This window comes from Elaeis guineensis, unplaced genomic scaffold (genome assembly GCF_000442705.2).
Source record: "Elaeis guineensis isolate ETL-2024a unplaced genomic scaffold, EG11 Super_Scaffold_1000045, whole genome shotgun sequence".
In the NCBI taxonomy this organism is placed as follows: Eukaryota; Viridiplantae; Streptophyta; class Magnoliopsida; order Arecales; family Arecaceae; genus Elaeis; species Elaeis guineensis.
Window position 1 is genome coordinate 5,953,539 of NW_027332425.1, and position 17,339 is coordinate 5,970,877.

Below are 17,339 nucleotides of genomic sequence, written 5' to 3' on the forward strand. Positions count from 1 at the left end.
TACCATCCTTTGCCGAATATACCATTGGATCACCCATAAATCGCTTCGCAATGGATGCATATAGATAAAAAATAATTTTTGGAGAACTTTCAGAATTGTTTATGGGCAATCTAACGATGGATTTTAAAAAAAATATATTTTTTTATATAAAAAATATAATTTTTATCTATTTTTATGTGCTTTAATTTTACATACATATTAAAATTTTTGAAACAAAAATTAAATATATATAAAAATAATTTATTATAATTTAATATTTTGTTGCGAATTTTTTTTGACAAAATTTTGTAATCATACTTAAAAAAATTCAAATTTACAAATATAATATATTTAAATATACTTAATTGTGAACTGCTTAAAAAAATATACGAAAAGAAATATAATATTAGATATTAAATTTTTTATATTTTTTCATAAATTATCAATAACTTCTTATGAGTATAAATATTAGTCACGGGCTCATCCTAAACGAAGCACCAGCAAAGATTCCATGTCTCCGTTTTTCATATTGTTCATTGCATTCATGCTTTTGTTTTTCCCGCTTGCGTTCCACCGTTTGGAAAATGATTAGAAAGTCCTCTTCTACAATTTTATCTATATATATTATTAAAATTTAGATCACGATCAAAAATTATTGGAGCGATGGCACATCTTTCTAAAAAAAATTTACAAGCAAATTTTGATCGGAATTGGCTTCGACGAGAACCCTCCGATGCTCAAGTTATATCACAAAAAATATAGAAGATTATAATTATGTATCTAGGGAGATTTTTATAGATTCTTTTATAGGTTAAAGCTATACAACCGTTTAGAAAGATCATAGCACGTGACGTGGCGAAACTTTCGATCGAGATTGATGGAATGATTATTGTATCTACCTTTTCCATTCTGGGATCAACTGAAAGTCGTGGATGCTTTTGAATTTTTGAAATAGGGCACAGGTGGGATTGGCCCTATCTCTTTAATTAAGAGTTCGGTTTAATTTAATGAAAGCGGATGCTGAGAAGAAGAAATGGCTAAGTTGGATCTTACCCTATGAGATAAAATCTAAAAGAGGCGGATGTATGCTTACGGCCAAAGTCAAAACTCAGCATACTCAGATATTCCACCATTTGCCGTCTGTATTAGAGGCCAGTCACTGTGGGGACAGGAGTAAATATTTGATGTCGAAGTCGCAAATGACTGATCCTAAGAATTTCGTTCAGGATGGCGGTCCGGACCTCAGGATCATCACAAGCCAAAACTAAGATTGAATTACATCACCATGCATAACAGCCCATATTTAGCCACTGGCTCATGTCTTCGATGCAAGGAGGAAATATCCTCCCAAAACATACCCCTAACTCCTGAGTTCAATTGGAGCAAAGGGAGTATCAGAATTTTGATTGGCCGAAGATGCATCATCCTTTCCGCAAGAGTAGTGCATATGCTTCTTGGGTGAACTGAAGAGCCATTTCAAACTGCAATCACAGCTAAAGGACAATCAGCAGAGTCAAGAGAATGACGTGCCTCATTTTCCGCACAATCATTAATTGGCTGACTGATGCCTCTTTACCATCCATGGATTGTACTACGTGTTGACTATCAAACAGTCGAACAGGATTGGGTATCCGGATGGTTTCGATTTTTCGTGTTTAAAAAGGAGGTGATCTCTGACTTTTTTCATACATTCTCAGACATTCTTTCTTCTCTTCCAATTTTCTTTCCTATCTTGAGGGTTTTTTGGTTCATCGGTGGTTTTCTTATTGGCAGTCATTTTCATCTCTAGAAAAATCATCATTTTCTTCCCCCTTATTGTGCCACAGCAAATTGGTTTCCCTTCTTTTCTTTTTGTCTCTTTTTCATCATTCTAGTTTGGTTATTTCTTGCATCTCCAATGACAGATTCTACGAGTCATAGCGAAAGTTGCTCTTCTGAGTCGCTTCCTTCTTCTTTTGGAGGTATTCCTATTAATGGAGGTGAGAAACAAGATGCCACATCCTTTGCCCCAGACTAGATTGAGTCTAAGTTGGGAGTAAAAGATTTGAATCGCATTCATACTCGATATAGGATCCCAATTATTTTTGAATTAAAGTCTCCTGATCCCAGTGGCAGAGTAAGCAATCGTCCTCCTGGTAGGATAAATTTATACGAAAAAGCCTTTAAAGCTAGACTTAGGCTTCCTATTCACTCTTTTGTTATCGAAATTTTTTACTTTTTCAATCTTCCTTTATGTTCTATCATTCCAAACTCCTTCCATTTTATCATCGCTTTTTAGTTCTCTGTTCCAAAGTCGGGGTCCAACCCTCTCTATCCCTTTTATTGACCCAGGAATAATTTTGATGATGACTAAATATTGAAGCATAAAAGTATACTAATATCTTTCAAAATTTTTTTAAGAATATTTTTGTAAATACAAAGCACCATTAAAATAGGATTGAAACCAATTGAGAATACCTTGAGCTAATGAGACATGAGTTGGAGTCAAATTCCATACAAAAAGATCATTCGAAGAAGTTTGAGTCGACTCAAGGTGGAATAGAGTCGACTCCAGTACATTTTAAAGCTGGCATGCAGAAATGGCACAGCATCGAGCCGACTCAGAATCAAATCGAATCAACTCCATCTCAGAGAACAGAAGACTAATTTCTACAGTCTGAGATCGAGTCAACTCAAAGTAAAATCGAGTCGACTTTGTCTCATGTTAGAAAATATATCCTAAAATCAATCATCTATTTATAAACGATTGTGCTCCTTGTAAATTATATATGAACTATAAATTAATAAAAAATATTTAATATTTTCATCATAAATTTTGCATCTTCCTTATTGAACTCTTATATTATGATGAAGTCTTTAGAATTACTTTTAATCGATAAAAGAGGATTTATTATGTAGTTCTTAAATTTGTTCACGATCAAACGATATATTATTACTAGGATAATAATGTTTATCAAGTATAGGTCATTGTGTGCTATATGGGTTGGTTGTCCTCGTAACTAAAGAGTGTGGAGATACTGGTATGGCATGCAGGTGAGATGTAGGAGTACATCTCACTGAACGTGATCAAATTATAGAGAGCTCTACTGTCAAGAGCTGCTCGTGAAGGATATGATTATAAGTGTCCCTCCGATCTGAGATTACCATGGTGACTTGAAGCAACTCACTATGTTTTAGTACCAAACTATCCAAATTTTTAATTCAGTGACGAAAGATTTTTGGGCACAGTCAAGTACTTGTAAAGTCTGTATGTGAGTCAAAAGAGAATTAACCGCTCCTAATTTTAGGAGTTAATGCTATAATGTATTTCAATTTAGTAAAATCTTGACCAAGATAATCTTTGTGAGAAGTCATAGGATTTATAAGGTTGAGACACAATTCGGATGTACTAATCAAGAGTTGATAGTTTAACTTTGAAGTCATCTTGAGCATTAAAGGTCAAAGAGATAAATTATATAGTAACCATATGCTAAAAGTTCTTGGATGTTACTTTGCAACCATTCGGCCTATCCGAATGTCAAGTATTATTGCTAGATGATCACTTCGATTAGTATAAAAATTTATTTCTGTACTACTGACTTAGGTTTGAACCAATGGGATCACATATAAAAGAGGTTCCTGTCTGATCAGATGATCGATCAAGATTGAGAATCAATCAAGGATATAATCATCAATATGATTGATGATTAATCTTATGCAAAAATTATGATAAAATAATTTGCTAAAAATTAATAAATTAATAAAAAATTAATTAATAATTAGATTACTAATTAGCTCAATTTAATTGAGCAAGAAGGTTTGGATCAAGTCTCATTGAATTAGATTCAATTAGCTCTGATATGATTAGGTTATAAGATGACCTAATCGCTAAGGAAGATTGATTTCTGATTTGATTAGGACTTGGGCTCAATTAAATCCTAATTTGATTAGAATTTAATTGAGTAAATTATGTGCCTAATAAGATTAGATTTGATCTTCTCTTGGCTCTAACCAAATGGGTTTGGATTAGACCTAATTGGATAAATCTAGAGTCCAATTGGATTGGACTTTCTCCCCTTACACCCTACGTTATCCATGCCCAACATTCCTTCATGCAAATTTTAGATTTTGCGTGAAAGATTTCCACGCCAGATGAAGTTTCTTGCCCCTCCTCAACACTTAAGTAGTTGGATAAGTTTGGTTCAAAATTGAATTCAAATTTGACTTGTGTTACGATGGTTACCGTGAGTACTTCGAATCAGCATGACAATAATGGGATAACTCAGGTCTTCAAGTTATCACCAGAACCATTGACTTAAGAGCAGAGCCATATGTAGAATAGAGCTACTTGCATCTGGTGTGCCGCATGGTCTGTCCGGTGCATTGGCTATCTTTGTTGCCTCAGTAGGACTAATGCCTTGGCACATGGGTTGCCTTTGTTATCACAATCGACTCACTTCATGATGTGCGCAATAACTATCCACCCCGAGTGGATGGACTCAGGTGTAACCAACTCTCCTGATTTCACAAGAGTAATTAAAGACTAAATTATCTCATCCACAATGGCAAGTTCAATGATCCTGCAGTCTGAGGATCGTACGATCTCACAACTGTTCAACCAGCTATTCGATAGCCCTTCATATAAGCAACTAAAGCCCCGAAGACTAAGATAAGTTAATCAATCTCTCTCAGAGAATTCATTGCTATTTCTATTATTCTCTGAATCTGACTTGAGCATTGAAGGGTCTTCGTTGGAGAAATTTTTGATTTGGACTTATTTTGCAGGTCACTCCAACACCAGCATCCTTGCACGAGGCTCAGTTGCCTTCTCTCCGACCTCGATCAAATCGAGCAGCAATATATAAAGGAAGGACTCAATCTTCATTATACCTCCAAAATGAACATCCTCTCAGCTCTCCAATGCTGCTGCTTCTCATCGGATGGAGAGCCAAGCCAACAGCCAGGCACAGCAACTGACAATTGAGACTCCCTTGCTAGCCCAGCCAGCACTGGTCATGACGGATCAATTCAGCCTACTCTTCCAGTAGGTCTAAAACTTGACGGTCACCATTCTGGTGGTCCAAACTATTCTGGCACCTCCGTCAATGGTGCCGTAGCCTTCTCAGGCTACTCCTGTACCTCCTTCAGCAGTGCAACCGGTGGTCTTCTCGGTGGCACCTTCTGTGCCTCCCGTGGTGGTGCCTCCTTCGAATCTAGGTCTATCCTAAGCTCATTAGCCTCCAGCACAGCCAGAGCCGCATGTGCTTCCTTAGAGCCTGGACAGGAGGCACATTCATTAGAGCTATTCTACGGCTCAACAGCCAGCCAGACGGAGATCTCTTAGTCTGTATTGGGGCATGATTCAACCCTCGATCATCATTCTCCATAGTATTTCAAGATCTACACCGCTCGAGATCTCGATATCGAACGGCAGTTCTAGGCTCTCAATAAACAGATGGAAAAGAAAATTGAAACTACACTCAATAATAACCACTCCTCGATGCAACCCTATAAAGGATTTAATAGTGAGTCACCCTTTATCCCGAGGATAGTGCAGGAGCCACTCCCTCGACACTTCAAGCTGCCTCAGCTAGAGGTCTACGATGGTGTTGGGGATGTCTGGCTAGGACACCACCTTCATAGAACCTTTTCGATACCATGTGTCACAGCAAAAAGAAAGAAGAAAGAAAATAAAAACAATCAAATACATAGATCAGTCAAAAGACTTGCCTCTACGGGGCATGCAAGCTTCACTATAAAAAAAAAATTACAAGAGGAGATCACACCCTCAACCCTCGTACACCCAATCTCTCTTTCACAAGAAGCTCTTTCTCACAAAAGCTCTCTCTAGAAAGATCCTCTTAAACCTTTGAAGCGATCGCTGTCCGCTGTCTGATGGTCTGCCTGAAGCACTCTGCTCCTGCTCTCTATTGGTGCTTCTCAATCTAGTACTGTTGTGGGTCCTGTATCGAACAACCAAAGCCACCAGTCTGCTCTCTATTTCACCATAGGGTCTTTTAAAGACCTGAATCCCAGCTGAGATAGGAATCAGACTCTGAATTGACTCCTGTTGCTTCTTAGCCATCTGATTGCATCTTAGATTTGAAACTGGCCATTGGATCGCACCCCATCATGACCTCTGATCACTTGGAACAGCTCAAAGCCATTGGATCTTGACCGCAAGCCCTGCAGACCATCCGATCACATACCGATTCATAAGAATCCATAGTGGACTATGAGAAACCAGTCCAAAATGCCCATCGATCCATCGTGGACCGCATAAAATCTAGAGAAAATGCTTGTCCAATCCACACGAGTCACCATGGATCGTCGGTCCATGCACTGTGTGTGGATTATGTGAGAAAATCGCACGGGCCGTGCTATGTGCGCTCGCCAGGGCTAGGGCCATGCCCTATGCATGCCAGCATGTCCGTGCGCTGGGCTGCATGCTCATGGCTGGGTTGTGCACCATTGTGGCCTCCACCATCTCGTGGGCCATGTCACCTTCTTTGGGCTTCTTTAATGTGTAACTTCTTCATCTGGACTCCGTTTGGACTGATTTTGGGCTTGTTGGACTTTGTTTGTCATCGTAGACCTCACTGTGGGCTCATTATAGATCGAATCTTGAGGTATCAAATCCTAATAAATGGGACCATCGATCCCATCGACCATTTAGAAACCTTTAAGGCAGCCATACTCTCCAGAGAGCATCTGATGCGATCCTCTATCGAGGGTTCCCTCTGACTCTCAAAGGGGCGACTTGGCAGTGGTACTCAAATTTGAAGCTGGCATCCATCCACTCCTTCGAGGATCTATGTCGGTCATTCATCAGTCACTTTGTCAGCAGTCGATGATAGTAGAAGCGGTCCGACTACCTACACACCATCAAGCAGAAGGAGGGTGAGTCGATCGCACTCTTGTCAATCACTTTAACATGGTGACTCTGGAGGTCCGTGATCTAGATCAGTCGATCACAATGGCCACGATGATGAATAGCCTACTGAAGAATGACTTAAAGAAGTCATTGATCAAGACTTATCTTTGAGATTTTTTAGACATGCTTGCCCGTGCGGAGAAGCATGCCCGCACAAAAGAGGCCTTTGCAGAGAAGACCCTGGCTAGTTCTATTGTAGTCAGACAGAATAAGGAGCACTCTCTAAGGTGGGAGGAGAGAAATCACCAGCACTCCCATTCTCCATTCTAGAGATGGAGGAATGGGAGCTGAAACCATCGATCTTGAAGTCCTTAAAGAAAGGATTGGCGACCCTCACCCCCTGGGTGTTATAATAATTACACACAATTATTTTCATGGGGAGGTGTTGATGGAAATCCAGATCAAGCTATCTAAGTCTCCATAGATGTGGATGAAGCCAAAGCACCATCGAGATCCAAATAAGTATTACCTCTATTATCATGACCACAATCACGACATTGAATATTGCCTGCAGATCTGTGATGAGATTGAGAGGCTCATCAAGCAGGGGAGATTGAATCATTTTGTTCGAGGAGAGTGCCCCCTTGACGACCTCCTTTGAAAGCTCAGTAGCCACCTCCTTTGCCTCAGTAGCCATTTTCTTTACCTCAGTCATAGCCAGCACCAGTGCCCCTGGGGAGGCAGGAAGTAGGGGGACCAGCAATAGTAGAAGACCGACCCATCTGAGGCAAAATCCACATGATAACTGGGGGACCATCTGGGTCGGTGGAGCCTCCGGATGTGAAGAGGCCAAGACTTAATGAGGGTGAGGATGCCATTATCTTCATCGAGTGGGATGCTGAAGGTGTATTTGCCCTGCACAATGATGCGGTGGTTGTAACGATAAATATTATCGATTTTAATGTACATCGTATCTTTATTGATAATGGAAGCTTGATCGATATTTTGTATTTTTCTGTCTTTACCCAAATGGGGTTTACACTAAGTCAACTAAATAGATTTGCTACCCTGATTTAGGATTTCTGTGGGAATTCAGTAATCCCGAAGGGAACAATTAGGCTGTCCATCACAGTGGGTACTGCACCAAATCGGATGACGATCCAAGTTGACTTCTTGGTGGTCAAGCTCCCTTCAGTGTATAATACAATCCTTGGCCGTTCGAGCTTATGAACTCTAAAGGCCATGGTGTCAAGCTACCACTTGATGGTGAAGTTTTCAACATTGAATGGAGGAGGGCAAATCAGAGGCAATCAGGCCATGGCTCGACATTATTTTACTGTCAAACTTTAAATAGAAAGCCACCCATCCCAGGTAAGGGCGCAATCTAAATTTTTTATTGGGTTGGATGCCCAAGATGATCTATCTGAGGAACGAGCCCAACCATCCGAGAACCTCCTAAAGATACTACTGAGGAAATAGAATCCACAACAAACTGTGAAGATCGGCTCACATTTAGATGAGGTAACGAAGAGTCGGCTAACTACTCTTTTGCAGGAAAATACAAATCTCTTTGTAGCTACAGACATGCCCGATATTGATCCTGAGGTGATGTCCCATCACTTGAAGGTGGATTCAACTTGCCATCCGGTTAAACAAAAGAAGTGGAGCTTTTCCCCAGAGCTTCAGAAGGCTACATCTGAGAAAGTAAATAAATTAATCAAAGCTGGCTTTATTAGAGTAGCAGTGTACCCAGATTGACTAGCGAATATTGTCTTGATCAAAAAGACAAATGACAAATGGTGCATGTGCATCAACTTCATCGATCTGAACAAGGCTTGCCCAAAGGATAGCTATTAGTTGTCTCAGATAGACCAAATGGTGGATGCTACTTTTGAACAAGAGCTTCTCAGCTTCATGGATATCTTTTCTGACTATAATCAGATCCGAATAGAGTCTGAAGATGAGAAAAAAATAGCCTTTATTACTAATCATGGGCTTTATTGTTATAAGATGATGCTCTTTGGCTTGAAAAATATAAGGGCTACCTATCAGTGACTGGTGGACAAGATCTTTAAAGATAAATTCAAACGTAATATGGAGGTGTACATGATGATATGGTCCCAGACCATATTGCAGACCTCCAAGAGACCTTTGGCATCCTCCATCGATTCTAGATGAGGTTGAATCCAGCGAAGTGTGCCTTTGGAGTTACCATCGAAAAATTTTTGAAATTCATGATCTCATGAAGAGACATCGAGGTGAACCCCGAGAAGATTAGGATAATTCTTGAGATGGAGAGGTGCAATGTCTTACTGGTAGGATCGCTTTACCCAACTGCTTCATCTCCGGATCGACTAAGAGGTATCTCTCAGTTCTTCAGACCCTTAGACAGTCAAAAGACTTTCAATGGACTATTGAATGCCAAAAGATATTTGAAGAGTTAAAGCAATATCTCAGTTCTCTACCGTTGCTCACAAAGCCTCAGCCTGGTAAGGAGCTACTGCTATACCTCGTTGTCTCTACAGTGGTGATTAGTGCAGTTCTCATTTGGGAAGAAGGATGAATTCAAAAGTCAATATACTACACCAGTAAAGTCCTTCATGATGTGAACACTAGATACTCTAAGCTTGAAAAACTAATTTTTGCACTGGTTGTCACAGCAAGGAAGTTACAGCCTTATTTCTAAGCTCATACAGTGGTGCTGTTCATAGATTAGCTAATCAAAATCATTCTCCACCACTCGGATACCTCAAAGTGGATTGCAAAGTGGGCACTAAAACTTGTCAAGCTAGACGTGTAGTATTGTCCAAGGCCTACTATCAAGGTCCAAGTGCTGACAAACTTCATCCTAGAATGTACCATCCCGAATGGATAGAGGTCACGAGATGGAGAATGCTTAAGAGCTGGGGGGTGCTCAGAAGCTGGTGAAAGCTCAAGGGGTGAGAAGACCGATGTAGGATCTGATCCTGAGGAATTATGGATGCTGCACATTGACGGCTCATCGAATACTTCTGGAGTTGGGGCTGGGCTGATCTTGATCGGTCCTAAAGGCGATGTTGCAGGATACGCACTATGCTTTGAATTTTCAACCATCAATAATGGGGTAGAATATGAAGCTCTACTTGTCGGTCTTAAGATGGTGAGAGAAGTTGGAGCCCAGCACTTGAAGGTCTTCAGTGGCTCCCCGTTGGTGGTGGGACACATAAAGGGTGGATATAAGGCACAAGAGGAGAATATGAAGAAGTATCTCCAGAAGGTAAAAGATTTAACCTCAGCTTTTCTGAACTTTGACATTCAACAGGTCTCCAGAGCAGACAATGCCAGCGCAGATATGCTATCAAAACTAGCAGTCTTGTTGTCCGTTGATTTGGAGAATGGAACCTACTTTGAGGTGCTCAAAGCCTCGGCTCTTGAGGAGCCTCTCATTGTCCAGTAAGTTGATAATGAACCCTGCTGGATTGATCCCCTGCTCAAGTATCTTAGGTCAGGTGAGCTATCCATTGATCACAAGGAGGCACGAAAGATAAGGAAACTGGCTGCCCACTATGTCTTATATGATAACAAGCTATACAAGCGGTCGTTCTTTCTACCCCTCTTGAAATGTCTACACCCATCTGTGACAGATTATGTACTACGGGAGGTCCAAAAAGAAATCTATAGAAGCCACTTGGGGGTAGATCCCTTTCTTACAAAATCTTTTGGTAAGGCTACTACTGACCCACTATACAGCAAGATGCAGGTGCCTTCATCAGAAAATATGATTGGTGCTAAAGGATCTTTAATATTCAATATCAATTGGTAGCACTCCTAACTCTCATTAGCACCCCGTGGCCATTCGCTCAGTGGGGGATGGATATCTTTGGTCCTTTCCCCTTCATATTTGGTCAGTGCAAATTTCTACTGGTGGCCATCGACTATTTCATAAAGTGGGTCGAAGTCGAGCCTCAGGCTCATATATCCGAGACAAAAGTGAAGAATTTTATTTGAAAATTAGTCATTTGCCATTATAATCTTTCTTGAGTACTTATCACAGATAATGACAGGCAGTTTAGCAGTGCTTGACTTCATGAATTCTGTAGAGAATATGAAATAGAGCACTATTTTAGCTCAGTTGGCCACTCGCAGGTGAATGGAGAGGTAGAGGTGACCAACAGAACTCTCCAATAAAGCTTGAAGGCCAGAATAGATCGAACTAGGAGGTCTTGGGTAGACGAGCTTCATCATGTGCTGTGAGCCTATTGAACTATTCAGAAGCTCCCAATAGGTGAAACTCCTTTCAACCTCACATTCGGGATTGAAGCAGTCATCCCTATGGAATTTAGGCTTCCCTTCCTCAAAGTCAAAGAATATAATGAAGATATCAACTCTGTATGGCTCTGAGCTAACCTCGACTTGATTGAAGAAAGTAGGGAGCGTATCACATCAGCATGGCTGCCTATTATCAGAGGGTGGCCAGATACTACAACACTTGAGTCAAAAACTAGGAATTTTGATTTGGTGACCTAATATTACGGCGAGCCAAAGTTTCATAACACACTGAGTAGGGAAAGCTATTGCCCAACTAGGAAGGTCCTTATCGAGTGGATGAGGTAGTACATCCAGGGACCTATCGGCTCGAGCAACTCGATGAGACTCCACTCCCTAGACCATGAAACTTTGCCAATGTGTACGTATATCATCAGTGATGTTGTAATTTTATGTCATTATATATCAATATAAATGCTCAGATTCACTAGTCTCTGCTTGCTTAAGCATGATGAATGATCGAAACTTCTTTTGCTGGGAAGAATTTCTTTAACGGGAACTACATCTAACAAATGAGGGCTAACCATAAGGACCCTCACTGATTGATGATGAGTCATCGGTGACTTAGAGGTGGGGCTAACTTACAAAACCCCATCAGAGCCCAAGTCATGCGAGAAGCAGAGGGCGACCCTAAGGGACTTCCAGAGGGTTAACTTATAGGACCCTCGTTCTATGATCACGAGAAGTACACACGCTACCTACGGACATATGCTGTCTTTTGGATGAAGACGAGAAGTGCACACGCTATCTACGGGCATACGCTACCTCTCATGTGAAGACAAGAAGTTTGCACATGCTGCCTACGGGCACATACTGCCTCTCGCATAAAAATGAAGAGTGCACATGCTGCTCCATTCATAAGATGAGCCAAGCACACACTACCTCTTCCCTGTAGAGTAGATCCAAGCCACTACCTGTAGGGCAGAGCCAAGTCGCTATTTGCAGAGTGGAGCCAAGATGTTGCTTACCGAGCAGAACCAGTGGCCCTCTAGTCGAAACCACCTTCAACAAAGTTCATTTGGAGTGATTTTATCTTGAATTGAAATGAGTTCATTTAAATTCCTTAGGTTTGGATTGACTTAGATCAAAATAATTCTAAGTGCCTTGGGTTGAGGTTAGCCTCTACGTGTTAGGTTAAAATACGCAAGTTTACAAAAGATAATCTTTTATTCATTCATTTCGATATTTATAAAAAGGAGGATGGCGTCCTCAGTGCCATCTTACAAAAGAAAAATGTTTACAAGGAGGATGGCATCCTCTGCTCCACACTACAGAAACAAGAGAGGAAAAAAGTGCTGCAAAATAGAAGAAAGCCACAAAGATCACGTCAGTCCAGAAGTAGATCCCCATCGATCAGCAGACCCAGTTCAGAGCTCTCATCATCGTAGACAATGGTAGTATCAGATAGTGGATGCTTTCCTCGATCCCCAACTCAAGGATGAGAAAGCTCAGTCCTCATCCAATGAGGAAGCCTCCTCATTGCTATTTTTTGGTTGGAGAGATTGGAGCTCCAAATACGGCATCATCCATAGCAGGTGGGTCTTGCAGTTCTCAAAACCGTCGATAAATCCATTGACAACAATATTGATAGCCTTCCTCCTGAACTCTGTAAAGTCTTAGTACTCTTGAATACAGTGGGCCTAGATGTCAAGAGAAATCTACTCGAACTGGAGGGTGTGATGACCCCTGAGCCTCGACAGAGATCATGAGGTGGAATGTGCCCGACGAGAAGAAGATGGACCAGCACCCCTGGCTCTCGCTCTTCTCTAGATTTCTCTTATAAAGGCCCACCTCTCCTTCACCCTTGCCTTCACCACTGGCAAAGGAGGATGCAAAGGGGGATGCAGGGATGATGCCATCACGATAGAAAGAAGGAGGATCTACAAAGGAAAAAGATGAGAGATTGGGTTTCTCCACCTATTGGCCCTTATTTATAGGTGCCAACATCCACATCAATTGCCAATCGATGGCTGGAAAGGGTGTAGCCATCCACCAGATAATTAATTGCATGCCTTCCCACTACCAAAAATAAATTCAAGTGACACTTCACAAACTGGAGCATAGCTACATGGCATGCTTTTACAAGACTTATGCGTTGTCCTATTAGAAGAGTCAGTGGCTGTCATTTTCCATGACTGATCGCACTAATGCAGAATGAAAATAGAATGAAAGTGCTGCTAAATATTCATCTAAGATCGGTGTGCTCAAATAATTATCCCAGATCGGCAGGCGTAGAAAGTTACCTCAGATTAGTATGCACACCACAAGTAAAGACAAGGTATGAAAGAAAATAAATTTTATTCATTCCTTCAAAAGCTTTTATAATAACCTCGAGAGGTCCAAGGTACAAAAAAAAAGAAAACAAGAGCCTATGAAGCAACATTTGGAGCTGAGGTGCCGGACGTGGAGGCATCTACTGCAGTAGGGTCCCAAATCTCATCTAAGAAGTCCAGATCTAGTTTCGGATACTTGGCGGTGACTCTGTCTCGGATTGACTGCTTTCTAGTATCATAGGCATTAGTAGAAAATTCTACTTTCTCATCCTCATACTCCACTAATGCCTAAAAGTCTGCAATGGCCTTGGAAGCCACCTCCATTGCCTTCTTATCCGTTACCCCCAGCTGAGCTTCAAGCTTCTTTATTATTCTTTGCAATCGAGAGTTCTCTTCGACTGCGGTCGTACTCCTCTCAAGTTGAGCCTCAAGCCCTCTATTCTCTCTAACAATTAAGAGTTCTCCTCGATGGCCCCTCTCAACACTGCCTCAGCATCTTCAACTCTTCTCTCGATGGCATCAGCTCTCAGGGAGGCCTCTCCCGCCTCCCTTACCGTCTTGTCCTTAGCATCTTCGAGCATGTCAGCTTCGAGTTGGTACTTTTTTGCCTCAGTTGAGAGGTTGTGGCAGCTCTCAATGTATCCATTTAAATAATGAAAAAGTTGGTAAGAGGTAGTTCTTATTAGTAATCACCATAAATGTATATGCAAATGAATAAAATTGTAGGAGCCCCAACTTACCCAGATGATGCACCCCATGGCTGCTTTCCTCACCTCCTTCTATCGTACATCTAGTAGTTCGTTTGCGTTGGTCGGAAGGATTATCCTAAAGAAAAGCTCGCTTGCTAGCTCATAGTCCCTCAAGGTTGAGGCCTCGAGCCTCAAACTAGCCGGTGTAGTTTTAGAGACCCCAGATGCAGCCTCAAAAGTTCTAGCCTCCTCGGCTGACTCTTCGACTGGGGGGAATGCAATGGTAGGAGGAGCTGGCAAGCTTAGAACTATGCCTTCAGAGGCCTGACTCGTTTGGCTCCTTCGATCTCCATTGGAGGCCAGAGAGGTCGAGCCAACCCTTACCATTTTGAGGTCGCTGGCATAGGGAGGTTCAGGACCTCCTGATCTAGAAGCTGGCAGTGCTAGGGGACTTTTAGTCTTGATGCGGATGCTCCAACTACCCATAGGCTCAGCTACCTTTTTTCGACGGGCCTTCTTATCTAGCTTATCCGATGAGGCCATATCCTTCTCCGTGATCACCTCTACAACTAGGGCAAGTAAGTTATCAGCAAGAACATGATAGAAATCAAAGAATATAAAACCCTGGGGGTGGGCGATATGCACCTCGAGGGGCAACTTGGCTGATGCCGATATTGAATAGTGTTTGGATCGATAGCAACTCCTTCAACTTCAAAATCTTGAAGTCATGCATGGTTGCCAACTCCTGCCTCAAGCATTCATTCATGGAAGGCTCTTTTAGTGCGGCCTCTTGAGGTTCACCCTAAGTGACAAACCTCTAATCCTCACCGAATGTTTGAGAGACAAAGAGGAATCATGGTTTCCAACCATGAACGATGATGGGGATCTTCGATAGTGGGTGGATGTCCTTCTTTCTCTGTAGCATCACGTACCATCAATCGTGAGACTTCAGATGCCTTTTGAAGCTGAAAAGGGAATGGAAGAGCACAATGTTGGGGTCAATCTCTGCCAACACGCATACTACAGTAAAACCACGATATATTGCCATGAGTTCGGGACCATCGAGCATGGCGACATCTCGAGATATTGAAGGAGAGCCATAAAGAAAGGGTGAAGAGGAAGCTGCAATGTAGCCCAAAAGCACTCCTCATAGAGGCTCATCTGGCTTAGGGGTGGTTGGCAGATATGATCATCAGGCCTCGGGACTTCCAGCTAGAATGCTGGAGGGATTTGAAACTGCTCATAGAGTAGTACTATATCCCTCTCATTTAGCTCAGATTAGAACCCCAGTGGCATGAAGTCAGGATCTCTGGAGGCCATTCCTCTCACTTAAAAAGAAAATCGTGAAAGTGAAAAACAAAGGGAGAAGGAGAACCTGTGGCAAAGAAGAGAGGACAATCTGAAATCCAAAGAGATCTGCATCTGATCTTGTCTAGAACTTTAAATAGTCCTAGGTTCAGTAGAGCCTCTAAAGAACACCTCCTATTACGGCATTAAGTGCAGGAGGCATGAATCGACAAGGTGCGAACAGACGCTCGACGCATGGCAATCCCTGATGGATATGATTTCTGTCGTTGATTTGGTAGTTAATGCCAGTGGTTGGTAAATCATATTCTACACCACTTTCGAAGGGATGTATGGAGACATGCGGTAGTACCTGCCACATGGATACGATTCAAATTTCTATTCTTTCAAGGCTTGCATGATAGGTATGAGTTATATAGCTCGGATCAATACCTGCCACACGGATGCGATTCAAATTCCTACCATTTCAAGGCTTGTGTGATAGGTATGGGTCATATAGTTTGGATCAGAACTTGATTTATGATTTACATCATATTTTATTATTTTAATTGTATTTAAACTCTCGATTTAGCTAGAAATTTAACCATTGTGGTCTAAAATTTGCACTCACACATCCAAGCACTGGATATTAATAAAGGTGAATTTCATTCATTTATATCAAAGCAATTATAAAGTTCGAATTGCAGAAGAAAAAAGAAAGGAGATATAGGTTATCACCTCGAAGCACCATCAAGATGACTTGCTTCAAAATGGCTTCCTTTAGCGCTAGTAACTTCTTCAGTTTGGATGGCTACATTGATCTTGTTCACCTCAGCGGAGTGGCGAGATGCCCTGATGAACTTTTTCGTGCTATCCACCGCTATGGCAACAGGCTTTTATCCACAATGTCAGCTTAAAGAAGCCCAATGCTGTCAGTAGGGAGGTGCGCTCGGACCATTCTTTTGCACCTCTCAAAACCTGCTGAGAACACCATCCTGCAGGTCTGGTTTATAATTTTAGCCCCTTTTTTTGCCAACTAACCTATCCTTTTTTTGACATACATGCTCAAAAGCTCCTGTTCTCTAAATTGGCATCAGAGACGATCATGACTTTCTTTTGCCTCCTGCAGTTCCTTCTTCCAATACTCTATCTCTGGCAAAACTTCTTGAAGCTCGATGGATGGCTCCAGAGTCGCCTGAACCCTTCTGGAAGCGGAGCCTATCCCCCTTTGAGGTGTTCTCTCGCTGTGACTTTCCTTTTTCAAGGATTTAGCCCTCTTAGCTGAGCTTCCGCTAGGACTCCTCTGAGCATGAGCCCTAGGAGAAGTATGGTCTCAACTTCTTTTCCCTTCGAGTATCCTTTTTAGGCACTCTAGGTCATTTCGAGCGCAGTGCCAGTCTCTTTCGGTCCTAGACCTCAGCCTCTTGAGGTTTTCAATTCTTCTTTCAGCCCCCCTTAACTCATCATCTTGATGATTGATTCTCCTGGGCTTCCTGATGGGCCTCCTCAAAGAAGCCGAGCTCTTTTGCTAGTTCACCATTATTTCTCTCTATCCACTCTGATTAATACTTTAATAAATCAACCTCTTCCTTCACCACTGCAAACTCCAACGATGAGGCATCTGAAGTGGCACTGACGAAGCTAGCTGTTGGTGCAAAAATCTGCTTGCGCCGGAGAAGCTGGAGTCGAGGAAGTCGCGGTCGCCATCGAGACCTGCAAAGGAAGTCTAAACCAGAGGTGGGGTTGCTCCGGCAAGACCCTCCGACGCTCAAGTCAGTTCTCTGCCTCAACAAGAATGGAGTGCTCGAACGGAGAATTTAGCAAAATTTTTAGATAAAAAAGAGAGAGCTTATAGAATAACGTATCTGGAGCCCCCTTTTATAGGTGGAGGGGACAGTAACCTGATAGCAACATCTGTAACCGTCTGGCAGTGGGCTGCCCAGGGTCAGGTGGAGT